Below are 24,084 nucleotides of genomic sequence, written 5' to 3'. Positions count from 1 at the left end.
TATTATGTCAGTATGTGTGGCCATCGGTGATGATATATTATCTCAGTGTGTGTGGCCATCGGTGATAATTAATTATCTCAGTGTGTGTGGCCATCGGTGATGATATTTTATCTCAGTGTGTGTGGCCATCGGTGATCATTAATTATCTCAGTGCGTGTGACCATCGGTGATGACATATTATCTCAGTTTATGTGACCATCGGTGATGATATATTATCTCAGTATGTGTGGCCATCGGTGATAAAGTATTATCTCAGTATGTGTGGCCATTGGTTTTGATATATTATCTCAGTATGTGTGTCCATCGGTGATGATATACTATCTCAATGTGTGTGGCCATTGGGGATGATATATTATCTCAGTGTGTGTGGCCATCGGTGATGCTATATTATCTCAGTGTGTGTGGCCATCGGTGATGATATATTATCTCAGTATGTGTGGCCATCGGTGATGATATATTATCTCAGTATGTGCGGCCATCGGTGATGATATATTATCTCAGTATGTATGGCCATCGGTGATGATATATTATCTCAGTATGTGTGATAACTGGTGATGATCTAGTATCTTGACATGTGTGGCCATCGGTTATGATATATTATCTCAGTATGTGTGGCCATCGGTGATAATGTATTATCTCAGTATGTGTGACAATCTGTTATATATTATCTCAGTATGTGTGACCATCGGTGATGATATATTATCTCAGTGTGTATGTGACCATCGGTGATGATATATTATCTCAGTATGTGTGGCAATCGGTGATGATATATTATCTCAGCATGTGTGTCCATCGGTGATGATATTTTATCTCAGTATGTGTGGCCATCGGGGCAGGGCCGGCGCCACCACTAGGCAGCTTTAGGCAGCTGCCTATGGGCGCCGACCACTGGAGGGCGGTGCCGCACGCTGCAGATGAGTGCTTCCTATATTACTCAGCTCCTCCTCTTCCTTAAGAGATGAGGAGCAGGGATGCCGTGGCCGCTCACCTGTTATCAGCTGGTACAGCAGCAGCACTAACATTGTAAGTGTATATAACCTGTCAGCCGCCTCTCCTTATGTGCACTGTTTGCTCCTCTCTCTGCAGTCCTCGCCCCCCTTCCCCCCTCCGTGACAACACCTGTGATTGCAGTGAGGATATGCATGCTACGATCATGGGGAGGGCGACAAAGTCCGTACTTGATCCTCTCTCTGTGCAGTCCAGTACTAAGCAAGTTAAGATCTCAAAGTACAGACCCCCCCCCCCCTCCTCCCCTGTGATGTACGGAGATCAGCGAGCAGCCTCTCTGCATGATTTATTAGGTTGTGCTGTGAACGGAGCTCGGAGGGGGTGGAGAAGGGCTGCAGTGACCATAAAGTTATTACTGTGTGCAGCCAGCTCCCAGCATGTGACTGGGCTAAGCACAAGGAGGCATAAGCCAGACCAAACCAGGGGTGAGGGGTGCTGAACATTCAGCTCATGAACCCGAATAGGCTGAGCAGAATTTTGCTGAGGGACATGTAATAGCAGCCAGCAGCAACAGCAGGTGTGATCCTGTCCCTCTCTCTCCCTGGCCACATTATATACCCACTGTAATCTGCACATCAAACAGTATGTACTCCCTGCCCTGCTTCACGCAGGTAAGTGGCTGCAAATATGGGCACTTAGCCATGGTTGACACCATCCTTTGACTACTTTGAGCAGGGTCTGGTCTGGTGTTGTTGATCCTGCTGCATTGAGCGTGGGGAACTTCCTGCATGTTTCTGTACATGAGGGGGGGGGGGGGGGGTCTAACACTAAAATGCAAGAAACATTTTGACTGTATTTCCCAAATGCTCAAAACTCTGGAAAGGTGACTGATAGGCACAGCCAAGGATGTGGTGCTGATATGACAGAGAAACCCCTCCTGTCTTAAGTGCCCTGGGCCTCCCAAAGGCCTAATCCTGGTCTAGCGGTTCTTGCACACCTTGGGTACACCTGCAGCATTACAGTAGTAACCTGTCCTGATGTTTCCACTAAGAGTCAGCGCACTGTGCGGGATGGGGATGTATCTTGGAGTCCGGCGTTCAGCATCCTGGCGGTCGGAATGCCAGCTTCGGAATCCTGACACCTGTCAGAATGCCGACAGCGGCATCCCAACACCCGGGATCCCGAACGAAAGTTAGATTACGGTTAGGCTGCAGGGGGTGGGTGGCTTAGAGGGAAGATTAGGGTTCTCTTACTGAAGCTCCCCTGTTGAGTTTTAGCCAGTCCGAATGCTGGAATTGGTGTTCTGACCGCCATCATCCTGACTACCACTATACGATACCTAACCTGCGGGATATACTAACGGGAAAATGTAGTAAAATCCCAGTCTTGGGGGTTTTACCACATTTTCTGTATGTCCTAAGACCCGGACCCCGGGGTTCCGAAGGGGGGGGGGGGGGGGGGAGTAGGGACAGTATTATGTAGCCTTGCCTAGGGTGCCTAGAAACCTTGCACCGGCCCTGCATCGGGGATGATTTACTATCTCAATGTGTGTGGCCATCGGGGATTATATATTCTCTCAGTGTGTGTGGCCATCGGTGATGCTATATTATCTCAGTGTGTGTGGCCATCGGTGATGATATATTATCTCAGTATGTGTGGCCACTGGTGATGATATATTATCTCAGTATGTGCGGCCATCGGTGATGATATATTATCTCAGTATGTATGGCCATCGGTGATGATATATTATCTCAGTATGTGTGATAACTGGTGATGATATAGTATCTTGGCATGTGTGTCCATCGGTGATGATATATTATCTCAGTATGTGTGGGCATCGGGGATGATATACTTTCTCAATGTGTGTGGCCATCGGGGATGATATATTATCTCAGTGTGTGTGGCCATCGGTGATGCTATATTATCTCAGTGTGTGTGGCCATCGGTGATGATATATTATCTAAGTATGTGTAACCATCGGTGATGATATATTATCTCAGCATGTGCGGCCATCGGTGATGATATATTATCTCAGTATGTATGGCCATCGGTGATGATATATTATCTCAGTATGTATGATAACTGGTGATGATATAGTATCTTGGCATGTGTGGCCATCGGTGATGATTTATTATCTCAGTGTGTGTGGCCATCGGTGATGATTTATTATCTCAGTGTGTGTGGCCATCGGTGATGATTAATTATCTCAGTGTGTGTGGCCATCGGTGATGATATATTATCTCAGTGTGTGTGGCCATCGGTGATGATTAATTATCTCAGTGTGTGTGACTATCGGTGATGACATATTTTCTCAGTATATGTGACCATCGGTGATGATATATTATCTCAGTATGTGTGGCCATCGGTGATAATGTATTATCTCAGTATGTGTGACAATCTGTGATATATTATCTCAGTATGTGTGACCATCGGTGATGATATATTATCTCAGTATGTGTGGCCATCGGTGATAATGTATTATCTCAGTATGTGTGACAATCTGTGATATATTATCTCAGTATGTGTGACCATCGGTGATGATATATTATCTCAGTGTGTGTGACCATCGGTGATGACATATTATCTCAGTATGTGTGACCATCGGTGATGATGTATTATCTCAGTATGTGTGGCCATCGGTGATAATGTATTATCTCAGTATGTGTGGCAATCGGTGATGATATATTATCTCTGTTTGTGTGGGCATCAGTGATGATATACTATCTCCATGTGTGTGGCCATTGGGAATGATATATTATCTCAGTGTGTGTGGCCATCGGTGATGCTATATTATCTCAGTGTGTGTGGCCATCGGTGATGATATATTATCTCAGTATGTGTGGCCATCGGTGATGATATATTATCTCAGTATGTGCGGCCATCGGTGATGATATATTATCTCAGTATGTATGGCCATCGGTGATGATATATTATCTCAGTATGTGTGATAACTGGTGATGATCTAGTATCTTGACATGTGTGGCCATCGGTTATGATATATTATCTCAGTATGTGTGGCCATCGGTGATGATATATTATCTCAGTATGTGTGGCCATCGGTGATGATATATTATCTCAGTATGTGTGGCCATCGGTGATGATATATTATCTCAGTATGTATGGCCATCGGTGATGATATATTATCTCAGTATGTGTGATAACTGGTGATGATATAGTATCTTGGCATGTGTGGGCATCAGTGATGATATACTATCTCCATGTGTTTGACCATCGGGGATGATATATTATCTCAGTGTGTGTGGCCATCGGGGATTATATATTATCTCAGTGTGTGTGGCTATCGGTGATGATATATTATCTCAGTGTGTGTGGCGATAGGTGATGATATATTATCTCAGTATGTGTGACCATCGGTGATGATATATTATCTCAGTGTGCGTGGCCATCTGTGATGATATATTATCTCAGTGTGTGTGACCATTGGTGATGATATATTATCTCAGTGTGTTTTGCCATCGGTGATGATATATTATCTCAGTATGTGTGGCCATCTGTGATGATATATTATCTCAGTATGTATGGTCATCGGTGATGATATATTATCTCAGTATGTGTGATAACTGGTGATGATATAGTATCTTGGCATGTGTGGCCATCGGTGATGATTTATTATCTCAGTGTGTGTGGCCATCGGTGATGATTAATTATCTCAGTGTGTGTGGCCATCGGTGATGATATATTATCTCAGTGTGTGTGGCCATCGGTGATGATTAATTATCTCAGTGTGTGTGACTATCGGTGATGACATATTTTCTCAGTATATGTGACCATCGGTGATGATATATTATCTCAGTATGTGTGGCCATCGGTGATAATGTATTATCTCAGTATGTGTGACAATCTGTGATATATTATCTCAGTATGTGTGACCATCGGTGATGATATATTATCTCAGTGTGTGTGACCATCGGTGATGATATATTATCTCAGTATGTGTGGCTATCGGTGATGATATTTTATCTCAGCATGTGTGTCCATCGGTGATGATATATTATCTCAGTATGTGTGGGCATCGGGGATGATATACTTTCTCAATGTGTGTGGCCATCGGGGATGATATATTATCTCAGTGTGTGTGGCCATCGGTGATGCTATATTATCTCAGTGTGTGTAACCATCGGTGATGATATATTATCTCAGCATGTGCGGCCATCGGTGATGATATATTATCTCAGTATGTATGGCCATCGGTGATGATATATTCTCAGTATGTATGATAACTGGTGATGATATAGTATCTTGGCATGTGTGGCCATCGGTGATGATTTATTATCTCAGTGTGTGTGGCCATCGGTGATGATTTATTATCTCAGTGTGTGTGGCCATCGGTGATGATTAATTATCTCAGTGTGTGTGGCCATCGGTGATGATATATTATCTCAGTGTGTGTGGCCATCGGTGATGATTAATTATCTCAGTGTGTGTGACTATCGGTGATGACATATTTTCTCAGTATATGTGACCATCGGTGATGATATATTATCTCAGTATGTGTGGCCATCGGTGATAATGTATTATCTCAGTATGTGTGACAATCTGTGATATATTATCTCAGTATGTGTGACCATCGGTGATGATATATTATCTCAGTATGTGTGGCCATCGGTGATAATGTATTATCTCAGTATGTGTGACAATCTGTGATATATTATCTCAGTATGTGTGACCATCGGTGATGATATATTATCTCAGTGTGTGTGACCATCGGTGATGACATATTATCTCAGTATGTGTGACCATCGGTGATGATGTATTATCTCATTATGTGTGGCCATCGGTGATAATGTATTATCTCAGTATGTGTGACAATCGGTGATGATATATTATCTCTGTTTGTGTGGGCATCAGTGATGATATACTATCTCCATGTGTGTGGCCATTGGGGATGATATATTATCTCAGTGTGTGTGGCCATCGGTGATGCTATATTATCTCAGTGTGTGTTGCCATCGGTGATGATTAATTATCTCAGTGTGTGTGACTATCGGTGATGACATATTTTCTCAGTATATGTGACCATCGGTGATGATATATTATCTCAGTATGTGTGGCCATCGGTGATAATGTATTATCTCAGTATGTGTGACAATCTGTGATATATTATCTCAGTATGTGTGACCATCGGTGATGATATATTATCTCAGTGTGTGTGACCATCGGTGATGATATATTATCTCAGTATGTGTGGCTATCGGTGATGATATTTTATCTCAGCATGTGTGTCCATCGGTGATGATATATTATCTCAGTATGTGTGGGCATCGGGGATGATATACTTTCTCAATGTGTGTGGCCATCGGGGATGATATATTATCTCAGTGTGTGTGGCCATCGGTGATGCTATATTATCTCAGTGTGTGTAACCATCGGTGATGATATATTATCTCAGCATGTGCGGCCATCGGTGATGATATATTATCTCAGTATGTATGGCCATCGGTGATGATATATTCTCAGTATGTATGATAACTGGTGATGATATAGTATCTTGGCATGTGTGGCCATCGGTGATGATTTATTATCTCAGTGTGTGTGGCCATCGGTGATGATTTATTATCTCAGTGTGTGTGGCCATCGGTGATGATTAATTATCTCAGTGTGTGTGGCCATCGGTGATGATATATTATCTCAGTGTGTGTGGCCATCGGTGATGATTAATTATCTCAGTGTGTGTGACTATCGGTGATGACATATTTTCTCAGTATATGTGACCATCGGTGATGATATATTATCTCAGTATGTGTGGCCATCGGTGATAATGTATTATCTCAGTATGTGTGACAATCTGTGATATATTATCTCAGTATGTGTGACCATCGGTGATGATATATTATCTCAGTATGTGTGGCCATCGGTGATAATGTATTATCTCAGTATGTGTGACAATCTGTGATATATTATCTCAGTATGTGTGACCATCGGTGATGATATATTATCTCAGTGTGTGTGACCATCGGTGATGACATATTATCTCAGTATGTGTGACCATCGGTGATGATGTATTATCTCATTATGTGTGGCCATCGGTGATAATGTATTATCTCAGTATGTGTGACAATCGGTGATGATATATTATCTCTGTTTGTGTGGGCATCAGTGATGATATACTATCTCCATGTGTGTGGCCATTGGGGATGATATATTATCTCAGTGTGTGTGGCCATCGGTGATGCTATATTATCTCAGTGTGTGTGGCCATCGGTGATGATATATTATCTCAGTATGTGTGGCCATCGGTGATGATATATTATCTCAGTATGTGCGGCCATCGGTGATGATATATTATCTCAGTATGTATGGCCATCGGTGATGATATATTATCTCAGTATGTGTGATAACTGGTGATGATATAGTATCTTGGCATGTGTGGCCATCGGTTATGATATATTATCTCAGTGTGTGTGGCCATCGGTGATGATTAATTATCTAAGTGTGTGTGGCCATCGGTGATGATATATTATCTCAGTGTGTGTGGCCATCGTTGATGATTAATTAACTCAGTGTGTGTGACCATCGGTGATGACATATTTTCTCAGTATATGTGACCATCGGTGATGATATATTATCTCAGTATGTGTGGCATCGGTAATAATGTATTATCTCAGTATGTGTGACAATCTGTAATATTATCTCAGTATGTGTGACCATCGGTGATGATATATTATCTCAGTGTGTGTGACCATCGGTGATGATATATTATCTCAGTATGTGTGGCTATCGGTGATGATATATTATCTCAGCATGTGTGTCCATCGGTGATGATATATTATCTCAGTATGTATGGCCATCGGGGTGATATACTATCTCAATGTGTGTGGCCATCGGGGATGATATATTATCTCAGTGTGTGTGGCGATAGGTGATGATATATTATCTCAGTATGTGTGACCATCGGTGATGATATATTATCTCAGTGTGTGTGGCGATAGGTGATGATATATTATCTCAGTTTGTGTGACCATTGGTGATGATATATTATCTCAGTGTGTTTGGCCATCGGTGATGATATATTATCTCAGTATGTGTGGCCATCGGTGATGATATATTATCTCAGTATGTATGGCCATCGGTGATGATATATTATCTCAGTATGTGTGATAACTGGTGATGATATAGTATCTTGGCATGATTGGCCATCGGTGATGATTTATTATCTCAGTGTGTGTGGCCATCGGTGATGATTAATTATCTAAGTGTGTGTGGCCATCGGTGATGATATATTATCTCAGTGTGTGTGGCCATCGGTGATGACATATTTTCTCAGTATATGTGACCATCGGTGATGATATATTATCTCAGTATGTGTGGCCATCGGTGATAATGTATTATCTCAGTATGTGTGACAATCTGTTATATATTTTCTCAGTATATGTGACCATCGGTGATGACATATTATCTCAGTATGTATGGCCATCGATGATGATATATTATCTCAGAATGTGTGATAACTGGTGATGATATAGTATCTTGGCATGTGTGGCCATCGGTGATGATATATTATCTCAGTGTGTGTGGCCATCGGTGATGATTAATTATCTCAGTGTGTGTGGCCATCGGTGATTATATATTATCTCGGTGTGTGTGACCATCGGTGATGAAATATTATCTCAGTATGTGTGACCATCGGTGATGATATATTATGTCAGTATGTGTGGCCATCGGTGATGATATATTATCTCAGTGTGTGTGGCCATCGGTGATAATTAATTATCTCAGTGTGTGTGGCCATCGGTGATGATATTTTATCTCAGTGTGTGTGGCCATCGGTGATCATTAATTATCTCAGTGCGTGTGACCATCGGTGATGACATATTATCTCAGTTTATGTGACCATCGGTGATGATATATTATCTCAGTATGTGTGGCCATCGGTGATAAAGTATTATCTCAGTATGTGTGACAATCGGTGATGATATATTATCTCAGTATGTGTGACCATCGGTGGTGATATATTATCTCAGTGTGTGTGGCCTTTGGTGATGATATATTATCTCAGTATGTGTGTCCATCGGTGATGATATACTATCTCAATGTGTGTGGCCATCGGGGATATATTATCTCAGTGTGTGTGGCCATCGGTGATGCTATATTATCTCAGTGTGTGTGGCCATCGGTGATGATATATTATCTCAGTATGTGTGGCCATCGGTGATGATATATTATCTCAGTATGTGTGGCCATCGGTGATGATATATTATGTCAGTATGTATGGCCATCGGTGATGATATATTATCTCAGTATGTGTGATAACTGGTGATGATCTAGTATCTTGACATGTGTGGCCATCGGTTATGATATATTATCTCAGTATGTGTGGCCATCGGTGATAATGTATTATCTCAGTATGTGTGACAATCTGTTATATATTATCTCAGTATGTGTGACCATCGGTGATGATATATTATCTCAGTGTGTATGTGACCATCGGTGATGATATATTATCTCAGTATGTGTGGCAATCGGTGATGATATATTATCTCAGCATGTTTGTCCATCGGTGATGATATTTTATCTCAGTATGTGTGGCCATCGGGGATGATTTACTATCTCAATGTGTGTGGCATTCGGGGATGATATATTCTCTCAGTGTGTGTGGCCATCGGTGATGCTATATTATCTCAGTGTGTGTGGCCATCGGTGATGATATATTATCTCAGTATGTGTGGCCATTGGTGATGATATATTATCTCAGTATGTGCGGCCATCGGTGATGATATATTATCTCAGTATGTATGGCCATCGGTGATGATATATTATCTCAGTATGTGTGATAACTGGTGATGATATAGTATCTTGGCATGTGTGGCCATCGGTTATGATATATTATCTCAGTATGTGTGGCCATCGGTGATGATATATTATCTCAGTATGTGTGGCCATCGGTGATGATATATTATCTCAGTATGTATGGCCATCGGTGATGATATATTATCTCAGTATGTGTGATAACTGGTGATGATATAGTATCTTGGCATGTGTGGGCATCAGTGATGATATACTATCTCCATGTGTTTGACCATCGGGGATGATATATTATCTCAGTGTGTGTGGCCATCGGGGATTATATATTATCTCAGTGTGTGTGGCTATCGGTGATGATATATTATCTCAGTGTGTGTGGCGATAGGTGATGATATATTATCTCAGTATGTGTGACCATCGGTGATGATATATTATCTCAGTGTGCGTGGCCATCTGTGATGATATATTATCTCAGTGTGTGTGACCATTGGTGATGATATATTATCTCAGTGTGTTTGGCCATCGGTGATGATATATTATCTCAGTATATGTGGCCATCTGTGATGATATATTATCTCAGTATGTATGGCCATCGGTGATTATATATTATCTCAGTATGTGTGATAACTGGTGATGATATAGTATCTTGGCATGTGTGGCCATCGGTTATGATATATTATCTCAGTGTGTGTGGCCATCGGTGATGATTAATTAACTCAGTGTGTGTGACCATCGGTGATGACATATTTTCTCAGTATATGTGACCATCGGTGATGATATATTATCTCAGTATGTGTGGCATCGGTAATAATGTATTATCTCAGTATGTGTGACAATCTGTAATATTATCTCAGTATGTGTGACCATCGGTGATGATATATTATCTCAGTGTGTGTGACCATCGGTGATGATATATTATCTCAGTATGTGTGGCTATCGGTGATGATATATTATCTCAGCATGTGTGTCCATCGGTGATGATATATTATCTCAGTATGTATGGCCATCGGGGTGATATACTATCTCAATGTGTGTGGCCATCGGGGATGATATATTATCTCAGTGTGTGTGGCGATAGGTGATGATATATTATCTCAGTATGTGTGACCATCGGTGATGATATATTATCTCAGTGTGTGTGGCGATAGGTGATGATATATTATCTCAGTTTGTGTGACCATTGGTGATGATATATTATCTCAGTGTGTTTGGCCATCGGTGATGATATATTATCTCAGTATGTGTGGCCATCGGTGATGATATATTATCTCAGTATGTATGGCCATCGGTGATGATATATTATCTCAGTATGTGTGATAACTGGTGATGATATAGTATCTTGGCATGATTGGCCATCGGTGATGATTTATTATCTCAGTGTGTGTGGCCATCGGTGATGATTAATTATCTAAGTGTGTGTGGCCATCGGTGATGATATATTATCTCAGTGTGTGTGGCCATCGGTGATGACATATTTTCTCAGTATATGTGACCATCGGTGATGATATATTATCTCAGTATGTGTGGCCATCGGTGATAATGTATTATCTCAGTATGTGTGACAATCTGTTATATATTTTCTCAGTATATGTGACCATCGGTGATGACATATTATCTCAGTATGTATGGCCATCGATGATGATATATTATCTCAGAATGTGTGATAACTGGTGATGATATAGTATCTTGGCATGTGTGGCCATCGGTGATGATATATTATCTCAGTGTGTGTGGCCATCGGTGATGATTAATTATCTCAGTGTGTGTGGCCATCGGTGATTATATATTATCTCGGTGTGTGTGACCATCGGTGATGACATATTATCTCAGTATGTGTGACCATCGGTGATGATATATTATCTCAGTATGTGTGGCCATCGGTGATAATGTATTATCTCAGTATGTGTGACAATCGTGATGATATATTATGTCAGTATGTGTGGCCATCGGTGATGATATATTATCTCAGTGTGTGTGGCCATCGGTGATAATTAATTATCTCAGTGTGTGTGGCCATCGGTGATGATATTTTATCTCAGTGTGTGTGGCCATCGGTGATCATTAATTATCTCAGTGCGTGTGACCATCGGTGATGACATATTATCTCAGTTTATGTGACCATCGGTGATGATATATTATCTCAGTATGTGTGGCCATCGGTGATAAAGTATTATCTCAGTATGTGTGACAATCGGTGATGATATATTATCTCAGTATATGTGACCATCGGTGATGATATATTATCTCAGTATGTGTGGCCATCGGTGATAATGTATTATCTCAGTATGTGTGACAATCTGTGATATATTATCTCAGTATGTGTGACCATCGGTGATGATATATTATCTCAGTATGTGTGGCCATCGGTGATAATGTATTATCTCAGTATGTGTGACAATCTGTGATATATTATCTCAGTATGTGTGACCATCGGTGATGATATATTATCTCAGTGTGTGTGACCATCGGTGATGACATATTATCTCAGTATGTGTGACCATCGGTGATGATGTATTATCTCATTATGTGTGGCCATCGGTGATAATGTATTATCTCAGTATGTGTGACAATCGGTGATGATATATTATCTCTGTTTGTGTGGGCATCAGTGATGATATACTATCTCCATGTGTGTGGCCATTGGGGATGATATATTATCTCAGTGTGTGTGGCCATCGGTGATGCTATATTATCTCAGTGTGTGTGGCCATCGGTGATGATATATTATCTCAGTATGTGTGGCCATCGGTGATGATATATTATCTCAGTATGTGCGGCCATCGGTGATGATATATTATCTCAGTATGTGTGATAACTGGTGATGATATAGTATCTTGGCATGTGTGGCCATCGGTTATGATATATTATCTCAGTGTGTGTGGCCATCGGTGATGATTAATTATCTAAGTGTGTGTGGCCATCGGTGATGATATATTATCTCAGTGTGTGTGGCCATCGTTGATGATTAATTAACTCAGTGTGTGTGACCATCGGTGATGACATATTTTCTCAGTATATGTGACCATCGGTGATGATATATTATCTCAGTATGTGTGGCATCGGTAATAATGTATTATCTCAGTATGTGTGACAATCTGTAATATTATCTCAGTATGTGTGACCATCGGTGATGATATATTATCTCAGTGTGTGTGACCATCGGTGATGATATATTATCTCAGTATGTGTGGCTATCGGTGATGATATATTATCTCAGCATGTGTGTCCATCGGTGATGATATATTATCTCAGTATGTATGGCCATCGGGGTGATATACTATCTCAATGTGTGTGGCCATCGGGGATGATATATTATCTCAGTGTGTGTGGCGATAGGTGATGATATATTATCTCAGTATGTGTGACCATCGGTGATGATATATTATCTCAGTGTGTGTGGCGATAGGTGATGATATATTATCTCAGTTTGTGTGACCATTGGTGATGATATATTATCTCAGTGTGTTTGGCCATCGGTGATGATATATTATCTCAGTATGTGTGGCCATCGGTGATGATATATTATCTCAGTATGTATGGCCATCGGTGATGATATATTATCTCAGTATGTGTGATAACTGGTGATGATATAGTATCTTGGCATGATTGGCCATCAGTGATGATTTATTATCTCAGTGTGTGTGGCCATCGGTGATGATTAATTATCTAAGTGTGTGTGGCCATCGGTGATGATATATTATCTCAGTGTGTGTGGCCATCGGTGATGACATATTTTCTCAGTATATGTGACCATCGGTGATGATATATTATCTCAGTATGTGTGGCCATCGGTGATAATGTATTATCTCAGTATGTGTGACAATCTGTTATATATTTTCTCAGTATATGTGACCATCGGTGATGACATATTATCTCAGTATGTATGGCCATCGATGATGATATATTATCTCAGAATGTGTGATAACTGGTGATGATATAGTATCTTGGCATGTGTGGCCATCGGTGATGATATATTATCTCAGTGTGTGTGGCCATCGGTGATGATTAATTATCTCAGTGTGTGTGGCCATCGGTGATTATATATTATCTCGGTGTGTGTGACCATCGGTGATGACATATTATCTCAGTATGTGTGACCATCGGTGATGATATATTATGTCAGTATGTGTGGCCATCGGTGATGATATATTATCTCAGTGTGTGTGGCCATCGGTGATAATTAATTATCTCAGTGTGTGTGGCCATCGGTGATGATATTTTATCTCAGTGTGTGTGGCCATCGGTGATCATTAATTATCTCAGTGCGTGTGACCATCGGTGATGACATATTATCTCAGTTTATGTGACCATCGGTGATGATATATTATCTCAGTATGTGTGGCCATCGGTGATAAAGTATTATCTCAGTATGTGTGACAATCGGTGATGATATATTATCTCAGTATGTGTGACCATCGGTGGTGATATATTATCTCAGTGTGTGTGGCCATTGGTGATGATATATTATCTCAGTATGTGTGTCCATCGGTGATGATATACTATCTCAATGTGTGTGGCCATCGGGGATATATTATCTCAGTGTGTGTGGCCATCGGTGATGCTATATTATCTCAGTGTGTGTGGCCATCGGTGATGATATATTATCTCAGTATGTGTGGCCATCGGTGATGATATATTATCTCAGTATGTGTGGCCATCGGTGATGATATATTATCTCAGTATGTATGGCCATCGGTGATGATATATTATCTCAGTATGTGTGATAACTGGTGATGATCTAGTATCTTGACATGTGTGGCCATCGGTTATGATATATTATCTCAGTATGTGTGGCCATCGGTGATAATGTATTATCTCAGTATGTGTGACAATCTGTTATATATTATCTCAGTATGTGTGACCATCGGTGATGATATATTATCTCAGTGTGTATGTGACCATCGGTGATGATATATTATCTCAGTATGTGTGGCAATCGGTGATGATATATTATCTCAGCATGTTTGTCCATCGGTGATGATATTTTATCTCAGTATGTGTGGCCATCGGGGATGATTTACTATCTCAATGTGTGTGGCATTCGGGGATGATATATTCTCTCAGTGTGTGTGGCCATCGGTGATGCTATATTATCTCAGTGTGTGTGGCCATCGGTGATGATATATTATCTCAGTATGTGTGGCCATTGGTGATGATATATTATCTCAGTATGTGCGGCCATCGGTGATGATATATTATCTCAGTATGTATGGCCATCGGTGATGATATATTATCTCAGTATGTGTGATAACTGGTGATGATATAGTATCTTGGCATGTGTGGCCATCGGTTATGATATATTATCTCAGTATGTGTGGCCATCGGTGATGATATATTATCTCAGTATGTGTGGCCATCGGTGATGATATATTATCTCAGTATGTATGGCCATCGGTGATGATATATTATCTCAGTATGTGTGATAACTGGTGATGATATAGTATCTTGGCATGTGTGGGCATCAGTGATGATATACTATCTCCATGTGTTTGACCATCGGGGATGATATATTATCTCAGTGTGTGTGGCCATCGGGGATTATATATTATCTCAGTGTGTGTGGCTATCGGTGATGATATATTATCTCAGTGTGTGTGGCGATAGGTGATGATATATTATCTCAGTATGTGTGACCATCGGTGATGATATATTATCTCAGTGTGCGTGGCCATCTGTGATGATATATTATCTCAGTGTGTGTGACCATTGGTGATGATATATTATCTCAGTGTGTTTGGCCATCGGTGATGATATATTATCTCAGTATATGTGGCCATCTGTGATGATATATTATCTCAGTATGTATGGCCATCGGTGATTATATATTATCTCAGTATGTGTGATAACTGGTGATGATATAGTATCTTGGCATGTGTGGCCATCGGTTATGATATATTATCTCAGTGTGTGTGGCCATCGGTGATGATTAATTAACTCAGTGTGTGTGACCATCGGTGATGACATATTTTCTCAGTATATGTGACCATCGGTGATGATATATTATCTCAGTATGTGTGGCATCGGTATTAATGTATTATCTCAGTATGTGTGACAATCTGTAATATTATCTCAGTATGTGTGACCATCGGTGATGATATATTATCTCAGTGTGTGTGACCATCGGTGATGATATATTATCTCAGTATGTGTGGCTATCGGTGATGATATATTATCTCAGCATGTGTGTCCATCGGTGATGATATATTATCTCAGTATGTATGGCCATCGGGGTGATATACTATCTCAATGTGTGTGGCCATCGGGGATGATATATTATCTCAGTGTGTGTGGCGATAGGTGATGATATATTATCTCAGTATGTGTGACCATCGGTGATGATATATTATCTCAGTGTGTGTGGCGATAGGTGATGATATATTATCTCAGTTTGTGTGACCATTGGTGATGATATATTATCTCAGTGTGTTTGGCCATCGGTGATGATATATTATCTCAGTATGTGTGGCCATCGGTGATGATATATTATCTCAGTATGTATGGCCATCGGTGATGATATATTATCTCAGTATGTGTGATAACTGGTGATGATTTAGTATCTTGGCATGATTGGCCATCGGTGATGATTTATTATCTCAGTGTGTGTGGCCATCGGTGATGATTAATTATCTAAGTGTGTGTGGCCATCGGTGATGATATATTATCTCAGTGTGTGTGGCCATCGGTGATGACATATTTTCTCAGTATATGTGACCATCGGTGATGATATATTATCTCAGTATGTGTGGCCATCGGTGATAATGTATTATCTCAGTATGTGTGACAATCTGTTATATATTTTCTCAGTATATGTGACCATCGGTGATGACATATTATCTCAGTATGTATGGCCATCGATGATGATATATTATCTCAGAATGTGTGATAACTGGTGATGATATAGTATCTTGGCATGTGTGGCCATCGGTGATGATATATTATCTCAGTGTGTGTGGCCATCGGTGATGATTAATTATCTCAGTGTGTATGGCCATTGGTGATTATATATTATCTCGGTGTGTGTGACCATCGGTGATGACATATTATCTCAGTATGTGTGACCATCGGTGATGATATATTATCTCAGTATGTGTGGCCATCGGTGATAATGTATTATCTCAGTATGTGTGACAATCGTGATGATATATTATGTCAGTATGTGTGGCCATCGGTGATGATATATTATCTCAGTGTGTGTGGCCATCGGTGATAATTAATTATCTCAGTGTGTGTGGCCATCGGTGATGATATTTTATCTCAGTGTGTGTGGCCATCGGTGATCATTAATTATCTCAGTGTGTGTGGCCATCGGTGATGATATTTTATCTCAGTGTGTGTGGCCATCGGTGATCATTAATTATCTCAGTGCGTGTGACCATCGGTGATGACCTATTATCTCAGTTTATGTGACCATCGGTGATGATATATTATCTCAGTATGTGTGGCCATCGGTGATAAAGTATTATCTCAGTATGTGTGACAATCGGTGATGATATATTATCTCAGTATGTGTGACCATCGGTGGTGATATATTATCTCAGTGTGTGTGGCCATTGGTGATGATATATTATCTCAGTATGTGTGTCCATCGGTGATGATATACTATCTCAATGTGTGTGGCCATCGGGGATGATATATTATCTCAGTGTGTGTGGCCATCGGTGATGCTATATTATCTCAGTGTGTGTGGCCATCGGTGATGATATATTATCTCAGTATGTGTGGCCATCAGTGATGATATATTATCTCAGTATGTGCGGCCATCGGTGATGATATATTATCTCAGTATGTATGGCCATCGGTGATGATATATTATCTCAGTATGTGTGATAACTGGTGATGATCTAGTATCTTGACATGTGTGGCCATCGGTTATGATATATTATCTCAGTATGTGTGGCCATCGGTGATAATGTATTATCTCAGTATGTGTGACAATCTGTTATATATTATCTCAGTATGTGTGACCATCGGTGATGATATATTATCTCAGTGTGTATGTGACCATCGGTGATGATATATTATCTCAGTATGTGTGGCAATCGGTGATGATATATTATCTCAGCATGTTTGTCCATCGGTGATGATATACTATCTCAATGTGTGTGGCCATCGGGGATGATATATTATCTCAGTGTGTGTGGCCATCGGTGATGCTATATTATCTCAGTGTGTGTGGCCATCGGTGATGATATATTATCTCAGTATGTGTGGCCATCGGTGATGATATATTATCTCAGTATGTGCGGCCATCGGTGATGATATATTATCTCAGTATGTATGGCCATCGGTGATGATATATTATCTCAGTATGTGTGATAACTGGTGATGATCTAGTATCTTGACATGTGTGGCCATCGGTGATGATATATTATCTCAGTATGTGTGATAACTGGTGATGATATAGTATCTTGGCATGTGTGGCCATCGGTTATGATATATTATCTCAGTATGTGTGGCCATCGGTGATGATATATTATCTCAGTATGTGTGGCCATCGGTGATGATATATTATCTCAGTATGTATGGCCATCGGTGATGATATATTATCTCAGTATGTGTGATAACTGGTGATGATATACTATCTTGGCATGTGTGGGCATCAGTGATGATATACTATCTCCATGTGTTTGACCATCGGGGATGATATATTATCTCAGTGTGTGTGGCCATCGGGGATTATATATTATCTCAGTGTGTGTGGCTATCGGTGATGATATATTATCTCAGTGTGTGTGGCGATAGGTGATGATATATTATCTCAGTATGTGTGACCATCGGTGATTATATATTATCTCAGTGTGCGTGGCCATCTGTGATGATATATTATCTCAGTGTGTGTGACCATTGGTGATGATATATTATCTCAGTGTGTTTGGCCATCGGTGATGATATATTATCTCAGTATGTGTGGCCATCTGTGATGATATATTATCTCAGTATGTATGGCCATCGGTGATTATATATTATCTCAGTATGTGTGATAACTGGTGATGATATAGTATCTTGGCATGTGTGGCCATCGGTGATGATTTATTATCTCAGTGTGTGTGGCCATCGGTGATGATTAATTATCTCAGTGTGTGTGGCCATCGGTAATGATATATTATCTCAGTGTGTGTGGCCATCGGTGATGATTAATTATCTCAGTGTGTGTGACTATCGGTGATGACATATTTTCTCAGTATATGTGACCATCGGTGATGATATATTATCTCAGTATGTGTGGCCATCGGTGATAATGTATTATCTCAGTATGTGTGACAATCTGTGATATATTATCTCAGTATGTGTGACCATCGGTGATGATATATTATCTCAGTGTGTGTGACCATCGGTAATGATATATTATCTCAGTATGTGTGGCTATCGGTGATGATATTTTATCTCAGCATGTGTGTCCATCGGTGATGATATATTATCTCAGTATGTGTGGGCATCGGGGATGATATACTTTCTCAATGTGTGTGGCCATCGGGGATGATATATTATCTCAGTGTGTGTGGCCATCGGTGATGCTATATTATCTCAGTGTGTGTGGCCATCGGTGATGATATATTATCTAAGTATGTGTAACCATCGGTGATGATATATTATCTCAGCATGTGCAGCCATCGGTGATGATATATTATCTCAGTATGTATGGCCATCGGTGATGATATATTATCTCAGTATGTATGATAACTGGTGATGATATAGTATCTTGGCATGTGTGGCCATCGGTGATGATTTATTATCTCAGTGTGTGTGGCCATCGGTGATGATTTATTATCTCAGTGTGTGTGGCCATCGGTGATGATTAATTATCTCAGTGTGTGTGGCCATCGGTGATGATATATTATCTCAGTGTGTGTGGCCATCGGTGATGATTAATTATCTCAGTGTGTGTGACTATCGGTGATGACATATTTTCTCAGTATGTGACCATCGGTGATGATATATTATCTCAGTATGTGTGGCCATCGGTGATAATGTATTATCTCAGTATGTGTGACAATCTGTGATATATTATCTCAGTATGTGTGACCATCGGTGATGATATATTATCTCAGTGTGTGTGACCATCGGTAATGATATATTATCTCAGTATGTGTGGCTATCGGTGATGATATTTTATCTCAGCATGTGTGTCCATCGGTGATGATATATTATCTCAGTATGTGTGGGCATCGGGGATGATATACTTTCTCAATGTGTGTGGCCATCGGGGATGATATATTATCTCAGTGTGTGTGGCCATCGGTGATGCTATATTATCTCAGTGTGTGTGGCCATCGGTGATGATATATTATCTAAGTATGTGTAACCATCGGTGATGATATATTATCTCAGCATGTGCGGCCATCGGTGATGATATATTATCTCAGTATGTATGGCCATCGGTGATGATATATTATCTCAGTATGTATGATAACTGGTGATGATATAGTATCTTGGCATGTGTGGCCATCGGTGATGATTTATTATCTCAGTGTGTGTGGCCATCGGTGATGATTTATTATCTCAGTGTGTGTGGCCATCGGTGATGATTAATTATCTCAGTGTGTGTGGCCATCGGTGATGATATATTATCTCAGTGTGTGTGGCCATCGGTGATGATTAATTATCTCAGTGTGTGTGACTATCGGTGATGACATATTTTCTCAGTATATGTGACCATCGGTGATGATATATTATCTCAGTATGTGTGGCCATCGGTGATAATGTATTATCTCAGTATGTGTGACAATCTGTGATATATTATCTCAGTATGTGTGACCATCGGTGATGATATATTATCTCAGTATGTGTGGCCATCGGTGATAATGTATTCTCTCAGTATGTGTGACAATCTGTGATATATTATCTCAGTATGTGTGACCATCGGTGATGATATATTATCTCAGTGTGTGTGACCATCGGTGATGACATATTATCTCAGTATGTGTGACCATCGGTGATGATGTATTATCTCAGTATGTGTGGCCATCGGTGATAATGTATTTTCTCTATCGTCCTAGTGGATGCTGGGGTTCCTGAAAGGACCATGGGGAATAGCGGCTCCGCAGGAGACAGGGCACAAAAAGTAAAGCTTTTTCCGATCAGGTGGTGTGCACTGGCTCCTCCCCCTATGACCCTCCTCCAGACTCCAGTTAGATTTTTGTGCCCGGCCGAGAAGGGTGCAATCTAGGTGGCTCTCCTAAAGAGCTGCTTAGAAAAAGTTTAGCTAGGTTTTTTATTTTACAGTGATTCCTGCTGGCAACAGGATCACTGCAGCGAGGGACTGAGGGGAGAAGGAGTCAACTCACCTGCGTGCAGGATGGATTGGCTTCTTGGCTACTGGACATCAAGCTCCAGAGGGACGATCACAGGTACAGCCTGGATGGTCACCGGAGCCGCGCCGCCGGCCCCCTTGCAGATGCTGAAGTCAGAAGAGGTCCAGAATCGGCGGCTGAAGACTCCTGCAGTCTTCTAAAGGTAGCGCACAGCACTGCAGCTGTGCGCCATTTTCCTCTCAGCACACTTCACACAGCAGTCACTGAGGGTGCAGGGCGCTGGGAGGGGGGCGCCCTGGGAGGCAAAATGAGTACCTATAAAGGCTAAAAATACCTCACATATAGCCCTAGAGGCTATATGGAGATATTTAACCCCTGCCTAATTTTTCTAAATAGCGGGAGACGAGCCCGCCGGAAAAGGGGCGGGGCCTATCTCCTCAGCACACGGCGCCATTTCCTCTCACAGCTCCGCTGGTCAGGACGGCTCCCAAGTCTCTCCCCTGCACTGCACTACAGAAACAGGGTAAAACAGAGAGGGGGGGGGCACATTTATGGCGATATTTTGATATAACAAAGCAGCTATAAGGGAGCACTTATTATAAGGCTATCCCTGATATATATATAACGCTTTTGGTGTGTGCTGGCAAACTCTCCCTCTGTCTCCCCAAAGGGCTAGTGGGTCCTGTCTTCATTAGGAGCATTCCCTGTGTGTCTGCTGTGTGTCGGTACGTGTGTGTCGACATGTATGAGGACGATATTGGTGTGGAGGCGGAGCAATTGCCAAATATGAGGATGTCACCCCCTAGGGAGTCGACACCAGAATGGATGCCTTTATTTATGGAACTACGGGATAGTGTCAACACGCTAAAGCAGTCGTTTGACGACATGAGACGGCCGGACAATCAATTAGTGCCTGTCCAGGCGACTCAAACACCGTCAGGGGCTGTGAAACGCCCTTTGCCTCAGTCGGTCGACACAGACCCAGACACAGGCGATGACTCCAGTGGTGACGGTGACGAATCAACCGTATTTTCCAGTAGGGCCACACGTTATATGATTTTGGCAATGAAGGAGGCGTTACATTTAGCTGATACTACAGGTACCACTAAACAGGGTATTATGTGGGGTATGAAAAAACTACCTATAGTTTTTCCTGAATCAGAAGAACTAAATGACGTGTGTAATGAAGCGTGGGTTGCCCCTGATAAAAAGCTGATAATTTCAAAGAAATTATTGGCATTATACCCTTTCCCGCCAGAGGTTAGGGAGCGCTGGGAAACACCTCCTAGGGTGGACAAGGCGCTAACACGCTTATCTAAACAAGTGGCGTTACCCTCTCCTGAGACGGCCGCACTTAAAGATCCATCAGATAGGAGGATGGAAAATATCCAAAAAAGTATATACACACATGCAGGTGTTATACTACGACCAGCTGTAGCGACTGCCTGGATGGGCAGTGCGGGGGTAGTTTGGTCAGAGTCCCTGATTGAAAATATTGATACCCTGGACAGGGACAATATTTTACTGTCGTTAGAACAAATAAAGGATGCATTTCTTTATATGCGTGATGCACAGAGGGATATATGCACACTGGCATCACGGGTAAGTGCTATGTCCATTTCGGCCAGAAGAGCTTTATGGACGCGACAGTGGACAGGCGATGCGGATTCAAAACGGCATATGGAAGTTTTGCCGTATAAGGGGGAGGAGTTATTTGGAGTCGGTCTATCAGATTTGGTGGCCAAGGCTACAGCCGGGAAATCCACCTTTCTACCTCAAGTCACTCCCCAACAGAAAAAGGCACCGACTTTTCAACCGCAGCCCTTTCGTTCCTTTAAAAATAAGAGAGCAAAGGGCTATTCATATCTGCCACGAGGCAAAGGTCGAGGGAAGAGACAGCAACACGCAGCTCCTTCCCAGGATCAGAAGCCCTCCCCGGCTTCTACAAAAGCCTCAGCATGACGCTGGGGCTTCTCAAGCGGACTCGGGGACGGTGGGGGGTCGTCTCAAAAATTACAGCGCGCAGTGGGCTCACTCGCAAGTAGATCCCTGGATCCTGCAGATAATATCTCAGGGATACAGGTTGGAATTAGAGACAGATCCACCTCGCCGTTTCCTGAAGTCTGCTTTACCAACGTCCCCCTCCGAAAGGGAGACGGTGTTGGAAGCCATTCACAAGCTGTACTCTCAGCAGGTGATAGTCAAGGTACCTCTTCTGCAACAAGGGAAGGGGTATTATTCCACTCTTTTTGTGGTACCGAAGCCGGATGGCTCGGTAAGGCCTATTCTAAATCTGAAGTCCTTGAACCTGTACATAAAGAAGTTCAAGTTCAAAATGGAGTCACTCAGAGCAGTGATAGCGAACCTGGAAGAGGGGGACTTTATGGTATCCTTGGACATCAAGGATGCGTATCTCCACGTTCCAATTTACCCCTCACACCAGGGGTACCTCAGGTTCGTTGTACAAAACTGTCACTATCAGTTTCAGACGCTGCCGTTCGGATTGTCCACGGCACCTCGGATCTTTACAAAGGTAATGGCCGAGATGATGATTCTTCTTCGAAGAAAAGGCGTATTAATTATCCCATACTTGGACGATCTCCTAATAAGGGCGAGGTCCAGAGAACAGCTAGAGATGGGATTAGCACTGTCTCAAGAAGTGCTAAAACAGCACGGGTGGATTCTGAATATTCCAAAATCCCAGTTAATGCCGACAACTCGTCTGCTGTTCCTAGGGATGATTCTGGACACGGTTCAGAAAAAGGTTTTTCTCCCGGAGGAAAAAGCCAAGGAGTTATCCGAGCTTGTCAGGAACCTCCTAAAACCAGGAAAGGTGTCTGTACATCAATGCACAAGAGTCCTGGGAAAAATGGTGGCTTCTTACGAAGCAATTCCATTCGGCAGATTCCACGCAAGAATTTTCCAAAGGGATCTGTTGGACAAATGGTCAGGGTCGCATCTTCAGATGCACCTGCGGATAACCCTGTCTCCAAGGACAAGGGTGTCTCTTCTGTGGTGGTTGCAGAGTGCTCATCTATTGGAGGGCCGCAGATTCGGCATACAGGATTGGATCCTGGTGACCACGGACGCCAGCCTGAGAGGCTGGGGAGCAGTCACACAA

The 24,084-nt window shown here is 41.7% G+C and overlaps 1 long non-coding RNA gene across 4 annotated transcripts in view; it reads left to right on the top strand.

Moving 5' to 3' along the window:
- The first annotated feature begins 944 nt into the window (after nucleotides 1-944).
- Nucleotides 945-24,084, top strand: part of LOC134987312 (uncharacterized) — a 369,458-nt gene continuing 346,318 nt past the window's right edge. For 2 of the 4 annotated variants that reach the window (XR_010192982.1, XR_010192978.1), the window contains exon 1: nucleotides 945-1,023. This is a non-coding gene — a long non-coding RNA (uncharacterized LOC134987312). The remainder of the gene's footprint in view (nucleotides 1,024-24,084) is intronic. The other 2 variants (XR_010192979.1, XR_010192981.1) reach the window with 2 other exon arrangements.

The sequence above is a fragment of the Pseudophryne corroboree genome, assembly GCF_028390025.1.
Source record: "Pseudophryne corroboree isolate aPseCor3 chromosome 8 unlocalized genomic scaffold, aPseCor3.hap2 SUPER_8_unloc_2, whole genome shotgun sequence".
In the NCBI taxonomy this organism is placed as follows: domain Eukaryota; kingdom Metazoa; phylum Chordata; class Amphibia; order Anura; family Myobatrachidae; genus Pseudophryne; species Pseudophryne corroboree.
The sequence above is the reverse complement of the archived record's forward strand: the minus strand, read 5'-3'. Positions and strand labels throughout refer to the sequence as shown.